Raw genomic sequence first — 25,684 nt, 5'->3', positions numbered from 1 at the left:
TGCAGTTTTGCCAAAGCCAGTGGTGTATCATATTTATGGATTACTTTGGGGATGCTACAGAATCCACCTGATTGTGAGAACAGTCTGTCAGTTCTCCTTTAATATGCAGCCTTACTGCATATTTTAATCCAAACCACTTTCCTTTTTGTAAACCTAACCAAGTAGTTTTTGGCATCAACACCTAAGCACCAAGTGAAAGTGTAAATAAAAACCAAATGAAAATTAAACGAATCACTGACTCAAATAAATTGTAAAACACAAAGGCAAACAGGAAACAAAACAAATTTATTTCCATGTCTTTTAAAAAATGTGAAAAGAAGTGATGCTCTAGGAATTTTATAAAGCGAGATCCTCTCTGGCCTGTTCAGCAAAAGTACTTACCGAGTATAAAGCATAGTTGCAAATTTCTTAAAACATTAATTAAATTCCAGTGTAACAAGCATCATATTCCCGCTTTCTCCACTCAGATCTCTTAAATCTGGGTTTCAAAAGCAGTATACTCATTAACAAAAAACAGCTTCTTTGTGTCTTGCTTACAGTATGTTTTATCACTGAAATTTCCTGTACAGGCAGGGGGTTTTGTTTTCAGTTGACTCACTAAATGAGTGGCATGTAATAAGATGGAAGAACTTAGGCGTCATTATGGGAAAAGTCCCCTGTCGTGCAGAGAAAGGTGCCGCAGCATTTCATCAGCGGTGTGGAAAAAAATCATTAGGGAGTCTGTAATGAATGGCTGACAGCTGTCTGTCAAAACTGGGCTTCCATGTTTTAAATTCTATTCATTTTCTCCATGATTGCTTTTCTCATTGCCAAGTCACAGACTGGTTTCCTGTGCACATCTTTATTAACAAAATAGAGGGTTTAATTAAAATAATGGAAATGACAATATAAGAACAAGCACTGTGTTGATTGGCTTTATGGTTGACTTGTAAGTATGTTTGTTGGGACTGTCAACATTTTGAAATCATGCATTTGTTCCAGTTTGTTTTTGCTCTTTTATGGTGAATTTAATATAATGTTGTCTTTGGACAGTGTGAATAAGAAGCCTACGGTTTGAATAAATATTTCCTTTTTCTCCATTTTGCTTCAATGACAGTGTACATCTGCACTTTTTTATGTAAAATCTGACAACATGCAGTTACGCTGCAGTATGCATGCTTCACTCAGATGCTAACCTGAAAGTAAAGCACTGTAGTGCTGCTCCAGAGAGAAAAACACCCCCAGACTTAAATATTCTCACCATCGTGGTTGCGGGTTGGTTTGATACATTGAATTATCATTATCTTTCTTGCTTGTCACCCCTTGGTTGCTGCCATAAATCTCAAACTTGGATTCATAAATAGGACTATTTTCCAGGCACACACTGTGAAATTCTTGTCTGTGTACTTGGCCTTGTTCCCCCTCCTCAGAAGTAGCTTAGCAGCCAATACTGGTTCCTTTGAGACCACCACTACTTCTTTACAGGAATTTTCCTGATCATAGTCTCATATTCTACATTTTTCAAATTATCTATGCATGCTGAAGATGCTTTTCAATCTCTTAACATTGTTCTTCTGAAGGTGTGGGCACTTTTAGTGGATTTGATTATTTTCGGGTGCAACTGACCCATTTGCTGCAAAGCATTTTGAAGTGAAACGACCCCTTTTCAAATTTTTCAAATTTTACTTTTGTTTTTACTTTTTTTTAAACATAAGTCTATATACAAAAGTAGTTGAAGGTGTACAGGATATTGGCTCATGTATATTTTTGATTTCACTGGTGCAAATTCTAAAGCAATATTTCTAATAGATATATCTGATCAACAAATTAATGTACTGAGGTATCATCAAGTGAGTGAAGTGATTACTAAAACTGCAGTACATTAAGGCTGATGGCAGCCTGGGAAAGGCAAGCAGATGAGTTAATTTATGGGAAATGCATCAATAGAGAATTGCAACAGCACCACAGAGGATGCAGCAGTTTGGGATTTTCTTTTATTCTGCTATAGCACTGTCATTCCCACCAGTAATGTTATCAAAGGCCTAAAAAAGCCTTTTTATCTTTCAAATATGGATGGTTCAGTCATATTCAGAGAATACAGCATGTTGCATCAGACTTTCCTCAAAGACCATAATGATTTAAAGAGACTTTGGTTTGATATTCTCGCTGCAGTATGCGTTACCAGCTTGATGTCCCGGCAACTAAGTAATCAATGACATCTACATCAACCAAAGCCATGTTTACGGTCAGTTGCACTTCTTTCCTCTAGGCATTGATCACAACATAGTGTACTGTGCCCATGCACATCACAGCCAACATAAGGTTTAACAGGCCAAACTGATATCAATGCTTTGAGGAAATTACAAGAAGGGTTAAACTGCTTTGATAAGGAGGGAGCCCAATAATTGCCGACCATATGGATGTTTTATAATCACTTTATGTGACTAATTTAAGACTCCCACAAGATCCATGTCTCTCACTAGCTAATCCATGATGCTCTTTACGGTAATCCATTCAAATAACTCTTCTCTAGCACCATCAATTAGGAATGCAGGTTAATGGAGGAGCTGGCACTATACAACTTGATAGGGCTAGCTGTCTAGGTAGGAAAGTGATTGAAGACTCGATATTCAGAATTCTGTATCAATTTTGATTTAGATTTTCACAATAGAACTAAATTTCCGTTGAATATCTGAGAAATGACCATTAAAAGAGGTTGGTGCAGCTGTAAAACTAAATCCTAAGGAAAAGGCAAAGGAGTTTAACAATCAATTTAAAAGAAAGATTATCCCTCAGTGTGATTTAGATGTTTCTTCCTTTCGTGCTCGCTGCAAACCCAGCACAAATCAGTGAAGTAAAACCACATACGTCTCTACAGAATCGAGGAAATATGGGTGCCCTAAAACAATATTGCTCTAGACATTCTTTTCAAGAATAAAATAATTAAACTGGGAGTTTTGTGGTCCCTCTCCAGCTCTGAACTCACAGATCTGTCACTTGAAACTCAGCAGACCCACATCTTTTATTGACAGTGGTTAAAGCATAGCTGCACTCCTTTTTTCAATGGCTGCCAAATTTGTTTTAGGATAGCAGTATATAACAAGAGCAGATCAGCTTACCATGCTCTTTGCATAATATGGTTTAAAATTTATACCCTAGCAATGGGTAAAGAAGTAAAGAAAATAAATAAATCTCTTTAGCTGCACTTGAAAGGCAGCAAGGATTTAATCCAAGTCAGTCAATTGATCACTGCATGCTTGATGTCGGGATTTGATGTTTGGTGCCTGTTAAAACTGTTTCTCCTTGTATGATTGACAAGAATGTATATAAAGGATAAAGGACACTTAAAGACCCGTTGCCTTTGAAATTCTGGTTTTGATTAAAATGACACAAATCCACTCCCATTTTGAAGACAAACAAACAAAAAACCTGTTTTGAGGAGTGCTTTACATAAAAAGTACTAAAGATGATTTCTTTGGTAGATAAAATATGAGAGTCACTATCGGTTTAGGTGTTACCTCATACAATGAATGCCTTGTCAGCAGCGCATCTAATTGATGACACAAAAACCAAGGAAAACATCTCTAACAATGAAGGAAGCTTTATTATTGATGACTCACTAATTTTCTACAGAGTCATTATTATTATTATTATTATTTGATCTACTTCATTTAAAGATTGCATAGTCTTGTTTATTAAGGTTTGATTTGTGGAGAGTTATTAGATATACTTTGAAATGATTACAAATAACTAAAATATTTTCTTCATAGTGCCTGTATCACTTGTACCACAGCTGTTATTTATCAATCAGTTTCAATCAGTATATATGTATGTGTGTGTATTTTTATGCTAGTGTGACTTATATGTTTTCCTTAAATATGTCATTTGAGCATTCTGCATTCAAACTTCTATCAAAGCAATCTATAAATAATGTTTGTTTACTATTATTATTATTTAAATGCTATTAAGAGGTCATAATTACATTAAGGTCATATCGTTCAGAAAATGTCCTTTCCTCACCTGTGAATACACCAAGAAGGCCAGTCATTCACATGTATTGTGCATGTATTTTTAATTGTGAAATTACCAATACATATAATTTTATTTTAGACACATTTTACTCATTTCAATTTTTTTTCAACTACTCATTTCAATTTGTTTAGCTCTTAGACCCCTGACTCTACTCTTGTTTGGGGTAGGGGTTGGGGCTAGGGAGTCAGTACGATATACTAAAAGGAAACTGATGTGATATTAATACACATTTTCATAACAGATCGTTAAACACAGCCTTGTTTCAAGTCACTAAAAAAACATCAGCACTAATTGTTTTCTAACATGCTAACAGTAATGGACCAATTATGTCCCGAATGTACAGCTCAAAATGTAAATTAGTCATGAAAAACAATGTATCTTTTCATGATACATGAGCGTGAATTTTTAATTAACGTAAGAAGAATATATATGGCACCTTTTTGGGGGAGGAGGGGGGGGGGGGGGGTGAGGGGTGGGGTGGGGTGGGGGGTGAGGGGTCAGAGGTCAGGGGAGGGGTGGGGGTTTTTGCCTGGGGGGATTGCCCCCCACACCCCCTTTGCCGAGCTTAAAAACTGGCATCTTGTGCACGTACGAGCACGCGCGCATGCACTCTCATGTACGCGCTTTCACTCTTCCGAAATGGGGCACTTCCTGTGGCCGTGCGGTCCCACTGCGCATGCTCTGTTTCCTCCTAGCAGGGTGTTTTTTAATTAAGGTTCATCAGCCGCTGTAGGCATTTTGTTTTTCATGGTAAATTTATACAAACAGGAATTTCTTTGTCTTTTTATTCTATAGAAAGACTTTTGTTGTCAGATAATCGAACTGAAACAGCAGTGTGCTTTATAAGCAGATTTTCTACGGTTAGTTAAGCGACTCCCCAACCTTGTTGCATTGTTTCTAACAACTCATTGCTGGCTGTTTTAGACTTTAAGACGCCGTTTATCTCAAGAAATGGTGAATAAGGATGTGGAGAGAGACCAAGCTTTTATCCCTTTCATTAAATAACTGCACCCCCCCCCCCCCCCCCCCCCCAAAAGAAACTTTCACCTAAGAACAGCGCCGTTAGTTCGCATTAATTTTCAGTTAAAATTTAAAATAATTAAAACAAAAATACGCGAGGGCTTTCCCAGACATTCTTTAAAACACAGATGTGCAACGCATTATTTAATTAGTGTTTATCAGCCGATGCGTTTTAGTTTTCAGTGTGAATATATACAAACAGGAGTTACTTTTGCAATAGTGTTTTTACACACTCTAACCGAAATGGTAGATTTTGTGTGTTTTTAACAACTGCACTTTGGGGAGGGGGGTAGTTAAGGTGAATTTGAGGTCTGTGCTTTGGGGTGGGGGAAGAGGCATAAAGGTTTATAAAAGCCAGCAAACTCTATCCTTGAGCCTGACACCTGCACGTTAGTTTGTGTATTCGACCGTAAATTTTTAGAGAAAATACGCATTGAATTTTGATGCCATTTTTAAAACATAGATGTGCAATACATTATTTTAATGTTGTTTATCAAACGCTGTGTGCGTTTTGGTTTTCACTGTGAATGAGTTACTTTTGTAAATGCAGGATCACATTTTTTTAATGGTGCTTTTTAGACACTGATCTGAAAGATAAATGCTTTTGGTAGAAGCAGCTTTGCTGGATTTGTTTTTTAACTTGGTGAAACATAGTGCAAAACTCTTAATTCAGTATTTTACAGGTTTTAACTGTGTGGTCTTTCTGGAAAACGTAGGTCCACTTGTGAAATGAGAGCATGCACCGTGCTCTTCAGAATTGTCAGCTTTGCTCGTTTCATGGGTCCTCTGTTGATAAAACTGATTTTTAATGGATCTTAATGTTTAGAGACAATAGCGAAGGTACTGACCTGTGCGTCTCTTTAAACTCTAGATGTTAAATTTTAAGGCTACATATTATTTATCTTGCACTAAGTCTGCTTGGCATATGCTCTGTATAAAGGCTCTGGACCTTTCCAAAAAGGCGTAGAGGCAACTTTAGCATGATTAATTTATTACAATGTCAGTTTCTGGGAAGTTTTCCCTCCTGTGTCTATGGCTGGTGCAAGTTTTTTGTTTATTTGTGAAACTGAGCGTGGTTGTGGACAATTCCGACTGTGCTGTTTGAATTGAGTTTCGTGTTGGATCACTTTCTTTAATTGTTAATTCTCTGCGAGCAGTGAAGAACCAAACTAGTACTTCAAAGTTTTAAATCCATTTTGCCCCAGTGGCCAGTGCGAAGTTGTGCTGCAGATCCCAGCATGAAAGCTGAGGGTCCAGCCAGCCGGCAGAAAGGCCAGTTGATGCCTCGACATGCGTTGGAACCGGTTTTGCCCGCACAGAGCGTTTCTGACATGCTGGCGTTGCTTATGCATAAGAGAAAAGCAACAATACAGCGTTGCTCCAAGACATCCTTTCACACGGTATGTATGTATGTCTGTCTGTCAGCGCTAATTATTCAAACCCTGTTTAAAAGGCGACTCATTTGTTGGCCAAAAACATTTCCTCTAAATTTGCAAAGTTACTGATTTAAAAATATATATTTTCGTCACACTCTAGACTCTTGAGCATATTTATATAGCAAAATTCACAGTGGTATAACCATGTTAAATAAAAGATGCCCAAGTGTGCACCAATGCACTCTAATGCATGCCTTTAAACTGTATGCTGATAAGTCTGTATCCATAATTTGTGGATCTGCTGATTTGTTTTTTTTTAATGTGGTACTTTTTTTTTTCACGAACTGCAGATGATGAAATCCTCTTTATTTGAGAAAGTGTCCCTAAGCTATTGTTGTTCATACTTACTGAGTTCCCTAACCACTTCTTTACTATGTCAGCAAACTTTCTGAACAAGAATGGTATCGTAGATTTAAAGACACATCTTCATTGAAGCAAAGGCAAAACATTGAATTTTATGTTCATATTAAAGAGTGAAAATCCAAAAGCTGCTGCAATCTTTTGTATTAATGATCTCTCTCTCTCTGTGCATGTGTGTGTGAGTGAGTGAGTGTAATGCTATGTGTGTGTGTGTGTGTACAGGAGAAAGGTGATGGCAGGAGCTTTTTTTTAATGCATTTCGAATCAACTTTTTTTTGTTTTACAAGAAGTGTATTTCATACATTGGAACAAATGTAATCTTTTCTATACTTTATAAGTATGAAACTAAAGATTTTAAGTTCATGCACATTGTGAAACAAGAATCTAAATCTTTCTGTCACAATGATTTCTATAAACGCATGTTGTTTATGGGATAATGTGAAAAATCTTTTGTGGGCTCTAATAATGATCAGTGGTGATTGAAGAGGAAGCTTGAACCCTGGCTCTGGAGATTTTCATGACAAGTGACAGTGCAGACATTTGTTAATGAGAGAACATGTTTTATCATCATAACGACTGCGAATTTAAGCGTCGTTAAAGTGTTGACTCGTGTTTTTTAATAGAAGACTTAAAACACTAAACTCTAATTTCAGGGGTTTATTTTAAGTTTACAGAATATAACATCTGGTATGACAATGAGTTTTACTTCTCACTGTCTGTGTTATGTGTATCTATTTATCATGTATGCTACTCTGCTCTGTGGACTAAAATGTTTCATTGTATTCATGAAATAAACCAGAATTTCAATGTCCGAATCTTTTACTGTTTTTCTGCTTTTGTTCACTCCAAGTTTGACAAAACCCACAGCTCACTAACAATGTGGAGCAATCTCAATGTATTTAGCTGCTTTTTCCCTAAACACAATCAGTTGACTGAGAGAAATGCCTGTAGTCCTCACTTTGGTCATTTTGAATGTTGAAGGAGATTTGCTCCATAGACACCTTATACTAGTGTTTCCTACACTTAATCCACCACTACTATGTTCTATTTAAACCCAGATTCCTTTTATAGTTTGCAGTGAAAAACCATTGCTTAATGGGACAGAAGTACAAGTCACTCTTTACTAACACATTGTAGATAAGTTTATTGCTGGACAACACAGCTAGCAGTCTCACACACTCTTTAGGTTTTTGAAGTTTTGTGTGTAATGGTTTAGTGTATCAAACCTTACCCTTTTCTCCCAGTATCACAACAGTATGACTCCCAAAGTACGGTTCAGTAAACAAACAAGGACTCTGAAGTCAGAACAGAAAGATACAGTTGGAAGATGAATGATTGTGTTTTTTATGATGCGTAGTAAACTACCCCCTCTTCTTTTTCTCTGTGTTGTTGTTCTTGTGTGTATGCTTTAGAAGTCAAAGTATACATTAGCCACACTTACAAAAAACATTTTGAATTTCATTTAGAACTGAGATTCTACGTTGTAAGCAGAAATCTTATGCTCAGCCATAAGTGTGTTTCCCCACTTTCACAATGCTAAGGTGGCAAATCCACAACCCCCAACAGATGGTTTGTCACACACTGGGTTCAAACACTCAAAAAGCAACACAACAGCAGGTTCAAGAAGGACAAGGCCCCCTTTATTTGCACAGCCTCACACACCATAGATTTTTAAAGTTGTGGTGTACAATGGTTTAGCCACAGATGTGACTTCTACTTTTGATAAAGATCACTCCACATGCATATTTCTTAAGAAATGAAGCGTCTTTATTAAGCTCTTATTTATACATGTCTACACAATAATAGACACCGTGTGCTCTGTGACATTATAGTCTTCTACTTCAGCTTCCATTGGTTTGCATTTTCAACTCCCAACCTTTCAGGTTGTTATGAACGACTTATATTTCTAACACTTTGTGATGTAAAAGTGAACCACGCAGCTTTTTTATTTTCTGTCTGATGGAAGGACTTAAGACACGAGTTATTTAAACAATTCTAAATGACAGTGTGACGGCCATAGTACTTTATGCGGGTCAAATATGTTAAGGATAATGTTTCTCAATGTAACATGGCAAAGAACTTTTGGTTAGGATACAACATTTTGTAAACAGTTACCTCAGAAGCTGTACTGTCAGATCTATGTATGTAAGGTTAAACTTGCCACAGTACATCCACTTAAGTAAGTAACCAAACACATAAAGTCACCCTCACCAATAATCGACTGTTCCTTGAAAAACGTAGCACAAACAGACAACTGACTCAGCAATGATAAGTAGAGCTACCCGAGGCCGATACTCAAGCAGAAGAAAATTAAAAGTTGTTTTGTTTTTTTATGGCTCGAAAGATTGAAGAAAAATATGTTTAATAATTCAACAAGAGCCGCACCTTCAACACATGTACATTCAAATTTTGGAACAGGCTCAACATTGCTGTTGTTCAATAGTTTTTATCCACTCTCAAAAGTCATTTTATGACTTTAATATTTCCAGCTGATAAGGAGACTTACAGCATTTCAAATGTGCGTCCAAATGCTTTAAACATCCGCTTTGTCTGTAACGACAGTCTCAAACTGCAGAGCATTGTTTTTACTCAAATTCAGCATTTTCTGATGAAAATTTAGCTGCTTTTTTTTTCACTGTAACACCCCCCTCAATGCCATTTTTTAGGATGATATTCTTGGAGATTCATTTTTTAAATATATATTTGTGCTTTTGGAGTGAGGGTATCTAATACGCACGTTGTCACTGTGTTTTGTACTACCAACTGCGAGGGCTCTGCTTTTACTTTGAGCAGTCTGGTTTTATTTTGTCTCGTCAGTGTGTGTGTTTTTCAAAGGAGATCTTCATCAGTTTGATTTTGTTACCACAAACTTTGTGTAAAGTTCACAACAGAGGTAAAGAGATTTAAACACACCAGTTTAAGGAGGCATGCAGGGGTTGGACCAGTTGCACAGGAGAGGTGAAGAAGAGAGTGTCGGCGGAGATGTGCAACAGAAGCAGAGGGAACATTTTACAAGATGATAAATGGCAGATTTAGATGATTACGGATTTTTGTTGACAAGATTAAAAGACACGTCCATCACAGTTTAGCAGCATTTCAGTTTGATTAAATTAAAGTTGTTGTTTTTTAAAACTACACAGGGTTTATTTTCTCCTTTGATAGTAATCATATTGAACATGTCAGTGATGGAAACAAGAATATAAAGAAAAATGCTAAACGTGTGTCTAATTAAACTGTTCCTGTGAACCATAAATCATCCTTTAGCATGTTCGGTGTTACAAACTTGAAGAAGCACAGAAAAGATCATCAGACATTAATCAGTTTTCAGCCTTCATTCATATTGAAATGTTGAAATCTTTCCTGCTAGACCGAAGTGTAGCGTTTGATACCGTTGGCCATAACATTTTATTACATCTATTATTAAATGGAGAGTCCTCTTCACACACTGAAGTCAATTATGAAGCTCCACGGCTTCTGTGCAAAGACTAGTTCTGTTTACATTATACTTGCTTTAGAAGGCATAGCATGCATTTTTACTGCTATGCAGATGATACCCACTTTTATTGGTTAAACTGCTGGTATGTCTTAGATACATAATGAGCTTTAATTTTCTGCTTCTAAGTTCAGATAAAACTGAGGTTATTGTAATATGGCATAAAAATCTTAGAAACACTGTGGCTAACAAGATCCTTACTCTGGGCGGCATCGTCTGTTGTAGTGATTAGACACATTATAAGTAAAATTGAAGCACACAGTCCCGTCGCACAACATCAACATTTATTTATATACAAAAATAAAAATGCTTTTTTTACATAAAAGAATTGTAACTTTACAATTCATCACCGATTACGTGGGTACATAGTCCTCATCCTTAAGAGTGACTTGTACTGCTCTCCCATTAAGTTTAAAAAAAAAGAAAAGAAAAAAGAAAAAAAGAAGAAAAACTCAGTCTTTCAGAGAAAGCATTAGCAGCCTCCTTTGTAACACTCTGCGACCAACCGTAGCTGTCTGATTCTCACCATGTCCAACCCTACCAGATTGGTGTATGCCTCGGCGATGGCATCAAAGACTTTCCTTTCCGATTTGAGCTCATGCAAGAGAGTCTCCGCGACTGTGCCGACTTTGACATCGTCCGTTTTGATGTTCCGGGCAATCAGCAGGCGTTGAATGGAAGGAATGAAACGAGGGGTGAGGAGTCTTTTTCTGATGCTGTAATAATTTTCAGCGTAAAAGTCCTCCTCCAACACTTGCAGACACTCGTGCTGTCTCTGGCTGGGTTGATCGAACTTACAGCCGTTGCATTCTTCGGTGCGGTACTTGTTGATTACAAGGTTGACTAGATGATACACCGCTGTTTTCACGGTATCGATGAATAAAGAAGGTGCCCAACCGTCAAGCTCGTCGGCTTGCTGCAGTTTCTCCAAGGGGCGAGAGTAACCGGGCGTGTCGGGTACTATTGTGCTCTCGTCCGAGGAACTGTCCTCCTCAGCGCGACGCAGGGGTGCAGAGTCCATCTTTCTTTCTGTTTTTGAGCTAAAAAAAAGGCTTTTGAAGGAATGAGACGGCGGTCTTCTTTTTAAAGTAAAAGAAGGCGGGCGTGGTCTGGAAGTGGGATGTTCTTAGAGGAGCGGGTAGGAGTGGCAGCGATTTTTAAAACCAGAGAGCTGGCCGTCAACTTTAGAAAAGAACGATAATGTCCTTTCTTATCTTTTGGGGTTGAATATCTCCATGAAAAAATGACATCTTGCAGCCCTTCTGCTCAATCAACCATCAATGTGGCAGAACTTGGTACAAGCAGCGCCGCCAACAGTAACAGAAATGAGTGTATCAGGGACGCTGTGCAATCTTTACTCTCTGAAGATCCATCCACAAACCCTACATTTGAAGATTGGAGTGAAGACGCACCGTATTCACCAGTGTCAGAGTGGAGCGCACCCCCTTCACCGCCACAAGTGTGGACTATGGACACCGACGATGAGGAAGATTTTTTGTATTTTGGCGACTCTCCCGACATTGATGAGATAGACTGGGCATGGCCGCCCTTCCAAGGCCCTGAGGAATTACCCGAACCACTATGGGCTAAGGATGAGGACTATGTACCCACGTAATCGGTGATGAATTGTAAAGTTACAATTCTTTTATGTAAAAAAAGCATTTTTATTTTTGTATATAAATAAATGTTGATGTTGTGCGACGGGACTGTGTGCTTCAATTTTACTTATAATGTGTCTAATCACTACAACAGACGATGCCGCCCAGAGTAAGGATCTTGTTAGCCACAGTGTTTCTAAGATTTTTATGCCATATTACAATAACCTCAGTTTTATCTGAACTTAGAAGCAGAAAATTAAAGCTCATTATGTATCTAAGACATACCAGCAGTTTAACCAATAAAAGTGGGTATCATCTGCATAGCAGTAAAAATGCATGCTATGCCTTCTAAAGCAAGTATAATGTAAACAGAACTAGTCTTTGCACAGAAGCCGTGGAGCTTCATAATTGACTTCAGTGTGTGAAGAGGACTCTCCATTTAATAATAGATGTAATAAAATGTTATGGCCAACGGTATCAAACGCTACACTTCGGTCTAGCAGGAAAGATTTCAACATTTCAATATGAATGAAGGCTGAAAACTGATTAATGTCTGATGATCTTTTCTGTGCTTCTTCAAGTTTGTAACACCGAACATGCTAAAGGATGATTTATGGTTCACAGGAACAGTTTAATTAGACACACGTTTAGCATTTTTCTTTATATTCTTGTTTCCATCACTGACATGTTCAATATGATTACTATCAAAGGAGAAAATAAACCCTGTGTAGTTTTAAAAAACAACAACTTTAATTTAATCAAACTGAAATGCTGCTAAACTGTGATGGACGTGTCTTTTAATCTTGTCAACAAAAATCCGTAATCATCTAAATCTGCCATTTATCATCTTGTAAAATGTTCCCTCTGCTTCTGTTGCACATCTCCGCCGACACTCTCTTCTTCACCTCTCCTGTGCAACTGGTCCAACCCCTGCATGCCTCCTTAAACTGGTGTGTTTAAATCTCTTTACCTCTGTTGTGAACTTTACACAAAGTTTGTGGTAACAAAATCAAACTGATGAAGATCTCCTTTGAAAAACACACACACTGACGAGACAAAATAAAACCAGACTGCTCAAAGTAAAAGCAGAGCCCTCGCAGTTGGTAGTACAAAACACAGTGACAACGTGCGTATTAGATACCCTCACTCCAAAAGCACAAATATATATTTAAAAAATGAATCTCCAAGAATATCATCCTAAAAAATGGCATTGAGGGGGGTGTTACAGTGAAAAAAAAAGCAGCTAAATTTTCATCAGAAAATGCTGAATTTGAGTAAAAACAATGCTCTGCAGTTTGAGACTGTCGTTACAGACAAAGCGGATGTTTAAAGCATTTGGACGCACATTTGAAATGCTGTAAGTCTCCTTATCAGCTGGAAATATTAAAGTCATAAAATGACTTTTGAGAGTGGATAAAAACTATTGAACAACAGCAATGTTGAGCCTGTTCCAAAATTTGAATGTACATGTGTTGAAGGTGCGGCTCTTGTTGAATTATTAAACATATTTTTCTTCAATCTTTCGAGCCATAAAAAAACAAAACAACTTTTAATTTTCTTCTGCTTGAGTATCGGCCTCGGGTAGCTCTACTTATCATTGCTGAGTCAGTTGTCTGTTTGTGCTACGTTTTTCAAGGAACAGTCGATTATTGGTGAGGGTGACTTTATGTGTTTGGTTACTTACTTAAGTGGATGTACTGTGGCAAGTTTAACCTTACATACATAGATCTGACAGTACAGCTTCTGAGGTAACTGTTTACAAAATGTTGTATCCTAACCAAAAGTTCTTTGCCATGTTACATTGAGAAACATTATCCTTAACATATTTGACCCGCATAAAGTACTATGGCCGTCACACTGTCATTTAGAATTGTTTAAATAACTCGTGTCTTAAGTCCTTCCATCAGACAGAAAATAAAAAAGCTGCGTGGTTCACTTTTACATCACAAAGTGTTAGAAATATAAGTCGTTCATAACAACCTGAAAGGTTGGGAGTTGAAAATGCAAACCAATGGAAGCTGAAGTAGAAGACTATAATGTCACAGAGCACACGGTGTCTATTATTGTGTAGACATGTATAAATAAGAGCTTAATAAAGACGCTTCATTTCTTAAGAAATATGCATGTGGAGTGATCTTTATCAAAAGTAGAAGTCACATCTGTGGCTAAACCATTGTACACCACAACTTTAAAAATCTATGGTGTGTGAGGCTGTGCAAATAAAGGGGGCCTTGTCCTTCTTGAACCTGCTGTTGTGTTGCTTTTTGAGTGTTTGAACCCAGTGTGTGACAAACCATCTGTTGGGGGTTGTGGATTTGCCACCTTAGCATTGTGAAAGTGGGGAAACACACTTATGGCTGAGCATAAGATTTCTGCTTACAACGTAGAATCTCAGTTCTAAATGAAATTCAAAATGTTTTTTGTAAGTGTGGCTAATGTATACTTTGACTTCTAAAGCATACACACAAGAACAACAACACAGAGAAAAAGAAGAGGGGGTAGTTTACTACGCATCATAAAAAACACAATCATTCATCTTCCAACTGTATCTTTCTGTTCTGACTTCAGAGTCCTTGTTTGTTTACTGAACCGTACTTTGGGAGTCATACTGTTGTGATACTGGGAGAAAAGGGTAAGGTTTGATACACTAAACCATTACACACAAAACTTCAAAAACCTAAAGAGTGTGTGAGACTGCTAGCTGTGTTGTCCAGCAATAAACTTATCTACAATGTGTTAGTAAAGAGTGACTTGTACTTCTGTCCCATTAAGCAATGGTTTTTCACTGCAAACTATAAAAGGAATCTGGGTTTAAATAGAACATAGTAGTGGTGGATTAAGTGTAGGAAACACTAGTATAAGGTGTCTATGGAGCAAATCTCCTTCAACATTCAAAATGACCAAAGTGAGGACTACAGGCATTTCTCTCAGTCAACTGATTGTGTTTAGGGAAAAAGCAGCTAAATACATTGAGATTGCTCCACATTGTTAGTGAGCTGTGGGTTTTGTCAAACTTGGAGTGAACAAAAGCAGAAAAACAGTAAAAGATTCGGACATTGAAATTCTGGTTTATTTCATGAATACAATGAAACATTTTAGTCCACAGAGCAGAGTAGCATACATGATAAATAGATACACATAACACAGACAGTGAGAAGTAAAACTCATTGTCATACCAGATGTTATATTCTGTAAACTTAAAATAAACCCCTGAAATTAGAGTTTAGTGTTTTAAGTCTTCTATTAAAAAACACGAGTCAACACTTTAACGACGCTTAAATTCGCAGTCGTTATGATGATAAAACATGTTCTCTCATTAACAAATGTCTGCACTGTCACTTGTCATGAAAATCTCCAGAGCCAGGGTTCAAGCTTCCTCTTCAATCACCACTGATCATTATTAGAGCCCACAAAAGATTTTTCACATTATCCCATAAACAACATGCGTTTATAGAAATCATTGTGACAGAAAGATTTAGATTCTTGTTTCACAATGTGCATGAACTTAAAATCTTTAGTTTCATACTTATAAAGTATAGAAAAGATTACATTTGTTCCAATGTATGAAATACACTTCTTGTAAAACAAAAAAAAGTTGATTCGAAATGCATTAAAAAAAAGCTCCTGCCATCACCTTTCTCCTGTACACACACACACACACATAGCATTACACTCACTCACTCACACACACATGCACAGAGAGAGAGAGATCATTAATACAAAAGATTGCAGCAGCTTTTGGATTTTCACTCTTTAATATGAACATAAAATTCAATGTTTTGCCTTTGCTTCAATGAAGATGTGTCTTTAAATCTACGATACCATTCTTGTTCAGAAAGTTTGCTGACATAGTAAAGAAGTGGTTAGGGAACTCAGTAAGTATGAACAACAATAGCTTAGGGACACTTTCTCAAATAAAGAGGATTTCATCATCTGCAGTTCGTGAAAAAAAAAAGTACCACATTAAAAAAAAACAAATCAGCAGATCCACAAATTATGGATACAGACTTATCAGCATACAGTTTAAAGGCATGCATTAGAGTGCATTGGTGCACACTTGGGCATCTTTTATTTAACATGGTTATACCACTGTGAATTTTGCTATATAAATATGCTCAAGAGTCTAGAGTGTGACGAAAATATATATTTTTAAATCAGTAACTTTGCAAATTTAGAGGAAATGTTTTTGGCCAACAAATGAGTCGCCTTTTAAACAGGGTTTGAATAATTAGCGCTGACAGACAGACATACATACATACCGTGTGAAAGGATGTCTTGGAGCAACGCTGTATTGTTGCTTTTCTCTTATGCATAAGCAACGCCAGCATGTCAGAAACGCTCTGTGCGGGCAAAACCGGTTCCAACGCATGTCGAGGCATCAACTGGCCTTTCTGCCGGCTGGCTGGACCCTCAGCTTTCATGCTGGGATCTGCAGCACAACTTCGCACTGGCCACTGGGGCAAAATGGATTTAAAACTTTGAAGTACTAGTTTGGTTCTTCACTGCTCGCAGAGAATTAACAATTAAAGAAAGTGATCCAACACGAAACTCAATTCAAACAGCACAGTCGGAATTGTCCACAACCACGCTCAGTTTCACAAATAAACAAAAAACTTGCACCAGCCATAGACACAGGAGGGAAAACTTCCCAGAAACTGACATTGTAATAAATTAATCATGCTAAAGTTGCCTCTACGCCTTTTTGGAAAGGTCCAGAGCCTTTATACAGAGCATATGCCAAGCAGACTTAGTGCAAGATAAATAATATGTAGCCTTAAAATTTAACATCTAGAGTTTAAAGAGACGCACAGGTCAGTACCTTCGCTATTGTCTCTAAACATTAAGATCCATTAAAAATCAGTTTTATCAACAGAGGACCCATGAAACGAGCAAAGCTGACAATTCTGAAGAGCACGGTGCATGCTCTCATTTCACAAGTGGACCTACGTTTTCCAGAAAGACCACACAGTTAAAACCTGTAAAATACTGAATTAAGAGTTTTGCACTATGTTTCACCAAGTTAAAAAACAAATCCAGCAAAGCTGCTTCTACCAAAAGCATTTATCTTTCAGATCAGTGTCTAAAAAGCACCATTAAAAAAATGTGATCCTGCATTTACAAAAGTAACTCATTCACAGTGAAAACCAAAACGCACACAGCGTTTGATAAACAACATTAAAATAATGTATTGCACATCTATGTTTTAAAAATGGCATCAAAATTCAATGCGTATTTTCTCTAAAAATTTACGGTCGAATACACAAACTAACGTGCAGGTGTCAGGCTCAAGGATAGAGTTTGCTGGCTTTTATAAACCTTTATGCCTCTTCCCCCACCCCAAAGCACAGACCTCAAATTCACCTTAACTACCCCCCTCCCCAAAGTGCAGTTGTTAAAAACACACAAAATCTACCATTTCGGTTAGAGTGTGTAAAAACACTATTGCAAAAGTAACTCCTGTTTGTATATATTCACACTGAAAACTAAAACGCATCGGCTGATAAACACTAATTAAATAATGCGTTGCACATCTGTGTTTTAAAGAATGTCTGGGAAAGCCCTCGCGTATTTTTGTTTTAATTATTTTAAATTTTAACTGAAAATTAATGCGAACTAACGGCGCTGTTCTTAGGTGAAAGTTTCTTTTGGGGGGGGGGGGGGATGCAGTTATTTAATGAAAGGGATAAAAGCTTGGTCTCTCTCCACATCCTTATTCACCATTTCTTGAGATAAACGGCGTCTTAAAGTCTAAAACAGCCAGCAATGAGTTGTTAGAAACAATGCAACAAGGTTGGGGAGTCGCTTAACTAACCGTAGAAAATCTGCTTATAAAGCACACTGCTGTTTCAGTTCGATTATCTGACAACAAAAGTCTTTCTATAGAATAAAAAGACAAAGAAATTCCTGTTTGTATAAATTTACCATGAAAAACAAAATGCCTACAGCGGCTGATGAACCTTAATTAAAAAACACCCTGCTAGGAGGAAACAGAGCATGCGCAGTGGGACCGCACGGCCACAGGAAGTGCCCCATTTCGGAAGAGTGAAAGCGCGTACATGAGAGTGCATGCGCGCGTGCTCGTACGCGTACGTGCACAAGATGCCAGTTTTTAAGCTCGGCAAAGGGGGTGTGGGGGGGCAATCCCCCCAGGCAAAAACCCCCACCCCTCCCCTGACCTCTGACCCCTCACCCCCCACCCCACCCCACCCCTCACCCCCCCCCCCCCCCCTCCTCCCCCAAAAAGGTGCCATATATATTCTTCTAACGTAGTTCAATAGGAAGCATAAATTGTATTAGAATTTCATATTTTGTCCTTTGAAAGCAGGCGAGTGTGACTGAGAAACCAACGCTTTAAAGACATTGTTGCATTGTTAACCCAAATCCTGATCTTTTTCTAAGCCAGTAGTTTTTATGATTAAACCAAACCAAGTTTTGTTATTTGACTACATTTCATGAAAGAAATATTTATAATTAATTACATATTTTAAAAGAATGGAAATAAATGGAAAACTGGGACAGTAGTCCAGTAATGTAAGACTTTTAAAAAAATGTTATGCTACACCAGCAACCCATCCAGCCTCGTAATGTAGACTTTTTTTGGCTTTTAAATATAGAAAATATTGATTTCATGTACATAGACATTAATCATTGCGTACCAGACTAGGCTGATGAAAGGTTGTGTTCAGGGACACAAAAATATATGGAAATTTGCATTGTGGAATGTGAAATTTTTTTAAATTCATCCTTTTAAATAGTCTGAAGGACTGAATTAAATATCTAATGTACTTTAAAAAAAAAAAAATCTTTTTAAAATCATACAGGCGTGTTACAAAATAGCTGGAACACCAACATTATTGCAACTTCTTACACATGTTAGTACAAATTTAGCTGCCAATATGTAAGTGAACATGTTTACATATTGACTCAGTTCATATTTCCGTCTATGCAATTTTTGTGTATTTTCACACAATTTTTGCACCAAATACAGTATGCTTTTGAGTTGGATGTAACAGTCTGTCAGAGCCTTTACGTTTATACAACTGGACCACAGCAGTAAAGCATTATTACAGCTCCTCATCTGCCCACCCTCATTGCAATGTCAGAGGAAAATTGTCACTGTGTGAACATGGCCCATAGGGCACTTCCCTCCTACTCTCTGTTACATGACAGACAAGCTGAGTAACTAGTGAGTCAGCTAAGTTGAAAGGTTCTGCAGGTTATGAAAATATATTGCAAGGAAGTGAGTCACTGATGATTCTGCATCTCTTTTGTGAAGGGCCACTTAATGAGTGCTAATATTTTATTATTTTTCAGTTTTATTGGAGTAAGAAAGCATAAATAAATAAATGGGTATCATCATGGAAGGCAAAATTATACCTTTAAAAAGGTCAGAAACGTATACTGTGATCTATTGGCAAGAGGGTTTCTATGAAAATCACCATCTCCAGTAAGACTTTCTATTCAGTATAACATAAGTGAGGTTGCAAAAATGCTTCTCCAGGAGGATCGTCATAAACAAAGTAAAAAATCAAAAACAAATGTCCCAGTTGGGAAAAACCATAAGATCATACAGTATGAGGTAAAACAACTCTAATCAATTGTGTGATACAGTATCACTGTTATCAGACTGTAGATATTTTCATTCCCATTTTTGCGATGATAAATTATTATCCACTGCAACAACCAGGCTGGTGTGTGTGTGTGTTTGTCTGGGTGTGTGTCAGTAGCAAAATGCACACCTTGAAATACCTGAAAATAGGAACTATAACAAAGGCTGTTTCCAGTATTTTGGCAGGTGTTTGTATCTGTTGGTCTGTCTAGAGTCACTGAATATATTATTAAAAAACAGCAACATCGTGATAAGGTATTTTATTTAAATGAGTTCAAATATGGCTTTGTCCCATGACTATGAAGCAATGGGGCCTAGAAAGTGGACGTTGAGGTATAAAAGGCCACTGACCATACTTCTTCAAGGTCCTGTCCATTTTAATGTATTTATTTTAATGCAGTGTTAATATAGGATACACTACTATGCAAAGGTTTTGAGCCACCCTTCACATCTGCAGATATACCTGAAACTATACAGCAAAACACAATTTGTGTACCTCTAACAAGCCTGAAAGTCAACATTCCCTATGATATCGCTATGACGACCTTTATTATTCAGCACAGCCTAAACTCTCTTAAATAAGTTTCCTTGTAACTTCTTCAAGTATTCTTCAATAATAGTTCTACAGGCTGCTTGAAGGTCATTTCAAAGCTCTTCTTTGAAAGTTGTCTGACTTTTGTTCTGTTCTCTGTTAAGATCATCCCACATTGCCTCAGTAATGTTGAAGTCCATACTGGGGATGTGAATCCATGAATTACAGTGTTCTATTATGTGTTTTTCTATTTTGTGTTTAACTGCATTGGCAGTGTTCTTGGGATCATTGTCATGCTGATGCAGATGGTATTTCATGGTGGGTCAAAATATGATGCTACTTCTCTGGTCATAATTCAGTGAATTTTGACAAGATCCCCAACACCACTGACTAAAATCCAGCACCAAACCCTGACAGAGCCTCTACCATGGTTTACAGACTTACAGCTTTAGACATTCACTGTTTTCACCTCACTTAAAAATAGAAAAAAATTGGCAACAGAGAAACTTGAATTGAAGTGGATCTAGTGTTTGACTCTGACACTTAAGTAATGAGAATAAACTCTCATAAGATGCGAGAATGTAATCAAAATGTTTATCAGAGGGAAATGACTTTTGGACACTCGAGCCTAAAATTAGCTGGTCATAAGCTGGTAATGAGCTAATATATAAGCTGGTTATAAGCTGTAACCAGCTGTTGCTGTTGTTTAGCCTGCTCCCTTTTAACAGGAAGATCCCTCCACCAGAACCAGGCCAGGCAAAGGAGGTGCAGCCATCTGTCGCAACTGGTTTTGGGTGCACTGCACACCATGATTATATATGCCAAGTTTTCAGTTAATATGTCTTTGAAAATCAAATTGTTGGTGCAAAAATACTATTTTATGCCTTTTAGCCTGTTAAACTGTGGTAACATTTGTATTTTTTTGTAGTTTGAGCTATGAACCAGTCATGTGCTTTTATGACAGCCCACTACTAACAAAGTGCTATATACTGTATATATATATATATATATATATAGCCAGAAAGGCAGAAAGAGCAAGAGTAATCAAGTTTCTGGTCCATACTTTTGAAAAAAGATAATTAATTTTAAAAAATTGAAATGGTGAAATGGTAAAAGAGTTGTCCACTCTCAGAATGACATGTCCTCTGAGTAGTTTGTCTTTGCTACTGTACTGTTCTTGTCATGCATATTGACCGGTGGATTAGCGATGGATTGCCTGTTATCCTCTTAGGGGGCGATTGCTCATGCAGTGCTCGAGTTGACTCAAGCTATGTGAGACTGTACCAAACACCTGCACTTACCACTATAATCTAGGTTGAAATCCTCAGCGAGGGAAAGCATCCCTGGTGTCCTCCAGCGATACAGATGTCTGCAGATGTCCACTGAGGAACAATAATTAAAAGAGAATCATGTAAATATTTCAATTTCAACAAAGAGGTTCATAAAATAGATTTTTTATGTCAGTATGTCAACCATTTAACCTTAAGTCAACATCTTAATAGAATCCATGGATGCCATTCTCAATGAATCGTGAATTAAAAAACAAAACAAAACAACAATAACACACACCCCCCCCCCCCGGTTGTTCACCTTCATTTGGCTTATAGTCTCCAAAATGAATTCAGCTGCATGAATATATGTATTTTCTTTTCGTCAAGAATTAGAACTACCTCATTAACCTTATCTAACAAGCACAAGCTAATGAAATCCTCTGTTTCAGTTTCCGGTCTTGCCAAACTTAGGCTCACTAATTAATCAAACATCACCCTCCACCTCCTCCCCCATCGTCTTAATGACTGCCTATAAAGCAAAACAGAATATTCTACACACATTGCCCAGGGGAAGGCTACTTGTGCACAAATTCATGCATTTTTATTGGAAGTTAAAATAAAGAGAAAGAAAAGCTTTGCACTCAAAAGAAAGCCACGCTTTGTATTCGCCGCAATAATCAAAGCAGAAGGAAAACACAATTTCTTCATCCTTTGTCCATGCCTCATCCTTGCTGGTATGTTTCTCTGTTCGCAATGCAAGGCTGCAATTTTCCCACTTACATAAATATTAATATCTACATAAACAAGCTCTAAATTACAATTACACTCAGTATTCATGTTACTCTTTTTACTCTAAGCAAACAATTCTTTGTTCTCATCTCTTGTGATTCAGAGTGTATAACATGTTGGGTCAAATGAAAAGCACTGGAAAAATCAAATCTCCAACAATCAGTTATGGAAAATGGCAAAATGGCTAGATTTTCAGTCAATGAGAGGACAATAGATAATGTGATCCAATTAGTGGCGGAGGCTGCTATTTGCATTCCAGTGAAAGGGGTGATAGTTAAAGTGGCTCAAGACAGCTGCCTTTCAGCAAAGACCCATGACAACACAAAAAGCAGCGGAACCAAGAGAAAAGGGGAATTTGGGAGTCTTTAGCCGTATTCTTTTAATTACTCATCATAATGACTCCATTTAGCTGTTCAATGACCCATTTTATGGCATTGAACAGGCATGGGAAGCTCTCCGTCCTTGGCAGGGTCAGTCCTGCAGCTGCCCCTGCTGCCATCTTTCAACCAATAGGGAACATTTTCCCTACACTGGGCTCTAACAGTCAGGTAGCTCAAGAATTCGCTCTCAAATACATTCACACACGCACACTGGCTTCATCACCACAAATTAGTTATGCACCGAATGTCACTCCGCGAGGGAATTCAGTTCAAAGAGGTGCTCATTATATGGAAGACAATAATTATTCTTCATGAATGTTTTGCGCATCTGATAAAGATAGTTTGTCGTGTTGGCACCTGCCATGAAGCTGGCAAGAAACAAGATATGCAAATAACTTCAGTCCTACATCACAGTATCTGGGCTCACAAGTTTTTGTTTTGTTTCTGCAGTGAATTGTTTAAAAAAGTTTTACAACAAGACCACTTACAAGTCTTTGTCAATGACAAAGTCTTGTATTTAAAAAAAAATGCAAAATAATTAAAAATCTAGATATTTTCATTTAAAGCTCCAACCTCCATTGTTATTGTTGTTAATATCAAAGATTGAACCATTGCACTAATATCAGGTTACTTAATAAAGTAAATTCTGCCATAAATGTCAAGTTTTCATCATATATGTATTAATTTTAAATCATTTTTCCATCTAGACTTAAATGTTGGGATGCAAAGTAATATTCCTCCTTGTTGTGAACAGAAACAGTCTTATTGTCCTTACTTTTCACTTGCTTTTTATGCAAGAAGATATATTTGAAGATTTGTCAGGTGGCAGCCCTGGAGGTAGGGGTGAAGGAGGGGAGGTGCGGAGGTGGTGAGGAGAAGCAGACCCCATATGGTCTTGAGAAGCTGGATTTTCTGGCACATCTCCAGGATGCTGACCCAGAGCGTTGGAAGGTTGAGCATTGGCACCGATCTGACTGATTTTTCTCAGCTGCTGACGTGCAGAGGAGCACACATGGATATGAGGACAAAAATAGCTTGCTATGGACCACAGCGTGACGCAACTGTTCAGAATTTAAATCATTGCCATTTGTTTCTGTTCCATGTCAACTTTTTCCGAGATGACTCATACAGTTTCAATGAAAATAAAGTCATGAAATGACTTATGCTTTTAAGACATAAAGAAAGACTTGTCACAATAAAGGAGTGCTGTATGATACTGTGTATAAATGATGTTTCATGTAATTTCATTTTATTTGTACTATTACTCTCTTAAGTGAAAGCTGTAAAATAAAAATACTTTTTAATGCTTGGAGAGATTCTCCTACTGTTTGCAGTCTGATATATAAAGAAAAAATGACAAGTCAAGTTCCAACTTCTTCCCTCTTCTTCTTTTGTAAAAATACAAATAATCTTGTTTCTGTGCAGTAGCAGCACAATGAATGCCTTAAGTGGTTTGCAGAGAAAGGTCTCCACATTAGCACTAAAGAAAGAGACAGTAGAGAGATAATAAAAAATATTCTGAATTTGTAATACATAAAAGAACAAGGAATGACCCAGAAAACGGTTATAGATTCTCCAACTGGGTGATGTCTCTATGCCCCTTGAACATCAAAAACTCAGTTCTATGATTTATATATTAATTCACAATGGCAACATCAGACATAATGTATCATGGCCCTTAATGTCAGCAACAGTAAGCCCTGTTAGTTGTAATCCACCATCAGTACCACCTCACCTCAGCTCATCTCACTGTTAAATCATAGCAGGCCACAATGGCTGGAAGCTGCTAGGCGTTCTTTAACATTTAGTTTTACAGTCTGATTACAAAGTGTACAAAAGCTTCCTGATGAGCAGCTCCATGTTTGTCAGTGACCTCTCACTGACAAAGACCTTGGTGGGAGAATAAATTCACACAAGAGGAAATCCTCCAGGTTCTTTTGTCTGGAAACGCTCGGTTGGTTTAGGAAAAGTGGTAGGGTGTTTGATTTCTGATTCAGCTCAGTCACAGAAGCCTAAAGAGCAGTTGGTGACTCCCTGATAACCCACTGGCAACCTCTGGTCACTGGGGAAAAATGTGTTGTATTGGAAAGATGGTACCTCTTTGTGATTTGGTCAGTAGCAGATTGCCATGGTTGCCCATATTTGGCATGGAAGACAGCAACTTGTCCGCAAACACTCGCTTCCTGCCAGTGGTAAGACTTGAAAAAGTGGCAGAAAAGGAGTCCATTGACCTTCAAAGTAAAAAGTTGTCCCTCTCTGCTTCAGCCGACATCTCAAAAGGCTCACCAGTTTCACCTTAACCCACTTTTCACTCGTGACCCAATTGCCAGATGTTCGCTGACCAGTCACTAGCCTGGTGTGGCATGGGCCTAATTTTAACATTTATATTCTCATACACATTTTCACAATTCTGATAAAAAAAATACTGCATTAAGAAGTTATAAATGTTACTTTAACTTTTGAGTCCACCTTCAGTGGAGCAACTCTGAAAATTAAACTGGTTTGAATTTACTGCATGTAGCTGTTACTCTGGCCAGTCCAGAGTGTTTCCATAAAGACATGATTTCAGCTCTTGCTCTGCCTCAAGAGAGTCGTCTCAAATGCTCCATTCCTGGATGAACCCTGTGGGCATCAGGTGGCAGCTACAACCATCTGCAATTTAGAGAACATGTCCTTAGAAAAGTATTGACCTTAGTACCTTCAGCTGTAGACAGCTATGTATGGCATACAACTTGAAAATACATTAAAACGAATGAAAATGAAATAGTTTTGTGAAGTTCAACTTAAAAATATGGACCATGTTATAAAAAAAAAGTTCTTAATTGTTCATGATTATAAAGTCGAGCTGCATAGACTGACAGTTCTGATAAGGTTATTTTGTCTTGTAATATAACACATTTACTACTACTGGCTAATGGCCAGATCTCACTCTGAGCTTGTGAGAGGTGTTCAGATGTGACAGGAGTCTTCCTTTTCAAAAACTGTACACAGGGATTACTATGAGTCACATTTCCTTTTATTACATCAAGACATTTTTTTATTTTGATAAGATGACAAGGTTATGCTGGTAAATACATTTTTCTGTTATGTACTTCCAGAGCTGTCAGTCAGCAAGTGCTGAGATAATTTAGTTGCTCTTAAAAGCATCGCAGGTAGGGTGGAGGAGGAGGGCGTACAAAAGCACA

At 37.6% G+C, this 25,684-nt stretch overlaps 1 protein-coding gene across 1 annotated transcript in view; it reads right to left on the bottom strand.

Annotated features, from left to right (window-relative positions):
• The window catches only part of elfn1a (extracellular leucine-rich repeat and fibronectin type III domain containing 1a), a 94,888-nt gene that overhangs the window by 18,625 nt on the left and 50,579 nt on the right, over positions 1 to 25,684 (bottom strand). Inside the window, exon 2 of the mRNA XM_063472197.1 lies at positions 21,361 to 21,441. The gene's annotated coding sequence lies outside the window, so the exon portion shown is untranslated. The remainder of the gene's footprint in view (positions 1 to 21,360; positions 21,442 to 25,684) is intronic.

This window comes from Pelmatolapia mariae, linkage group LG4 (assembly GCF_036321145.2).
Source record: "Pelmatolapia mariae isolate MD_Pm_ZW linkage group LG4, Pm_UMD_F_2, whole genome shotgun sequence".
Taxonomy (NCBI): Eukaryota; Metazoa; Chordata; class Actinopteri; order Cichliformes; family Cichlidae; genus Pelmatolapia; species Pelmatolapia mariae.
This window is presented reverse-complemented; position numbering and strand designations above follow the sequence as displayed.